Here is a 1,386-nt window from a genome sequence, read left to right on the forward strand (position 1 = left end):
CTTCGGTGTCTTTGGACAACGTGTTTTACACGTTGCAGTCCGTCATGGAGTGCATCTTGGAGACTGGTGGAAGCAACAAGTACAAGCTGAAGCACCTAGGCAAAGAAGCGAAGCGTCGGCGCGGTGAGCTCGAAGAGTCGTTGACATGTTCTGCTGACACGTACCTTGCTGCTCGGCTTGCAGGCTTGTAATCCAAGGATAATTTTGACCAATACAATTGTTTGAGTTTCAATTTTAACCAATAGTGTGAAATCACGACAATCAAAACCGGATATCGGAAATATGAATCACGACAATTGAAGTCGGACAGAGGTAGTATTGGTGTATAATTAGACTGTCGTGGCACCACAATTCTGGCATGGCGTCATTCGAGAGTTGTGTTGGAGGATGCAAGGTACGTTCATGTCATGCAAGTTCTGCTCGGTGTTCATGTCCATGCATGTTCTTCTCGGTGTTTCCTTAGCACAAGCGTTTTACAGTTTACAACTATTCCCCCTACTTCGGTCGAAATAGCCAGGTGGAATTTGCGTAGTGAACTTCGTGTGAAACGATAAGTGTTTTTTTTTTCCTTTGACCAACCAGCGAAAATCCTTTTCAGGTGAGAGTTTTTCCCATTATATCATGGGTTTGTGTCGTACTGCGTATAACTTGAATCTGCGTCTGTGATATCCTTGGTCGGATAATCATTTGATAGCCTTTCAAGCCCAGGGCCATACCTTAAGGGGCATAAGGATTACTGTCTGGGGGGTGTAGTTGATCCTATTTTAGGATGCGTATCAAACTATCACTAACGACATGCTGATGGCAGCATCTATGGCCATTCATCGGGAGGTTCAATTCATCGAGGAGGCCCTCCACGACATCGAACTTGGCGAAGATCCACCGTTCCTTCCTAAAGATCCCGTTCAAGCTGCGATTCAAGTGCGCATCCACGCCGAAACACTGTCAATTACGTCGGACGGCAATCAGGAAGGTGGCCACAAGCGGCTGCAAGTTCCTGGGAAAACGAAGACGTGGCCGCACTGCCGAGCAAAGTTGATACCCCACGGCTACAATAACCTGCCCAGTGCTTTGAAGGGCAAGGTCAAGATTGATCCTTACGTTTTCCCCAACTCGCCGGAAATGCAAGCGTTCAAAGACCTTTTCAACGCCATCGCAATTGTGCGCAAGTACAGGAAGCCATGTCTCTTTGTCTCCATGACGTGCAACCCCAATAGGCCGGAGATCATCAGTCAACTCAAGCCACATCAAACGTCAGCTGAACGCGATAAAATTGTCACATGCGTGTTTGAGTCGAAGCTAACGTATTTCGAGAACAATATCCACAAGCAACACGTCCTTGGCAATGTTGTCGCATCCGTGCGTGTTGAAGAGTTTCAAAAGCAT

The sequence above is a fragment of the Aphanomyces astaci genome (assembly GCF_000520075.1).
Source record: "Aphanomyces astaci strain APO3 unplaced genomic scaffold supercont1.20, whole genome shotgun sequence".
Taxonomy (NCBI): domain Eukaryota; phylum Oomycota; class Saprolegniomycetes; order Saprolegniales; family Verrucalvaceae; genus Aphanomyces; species Aphanomyces astaci.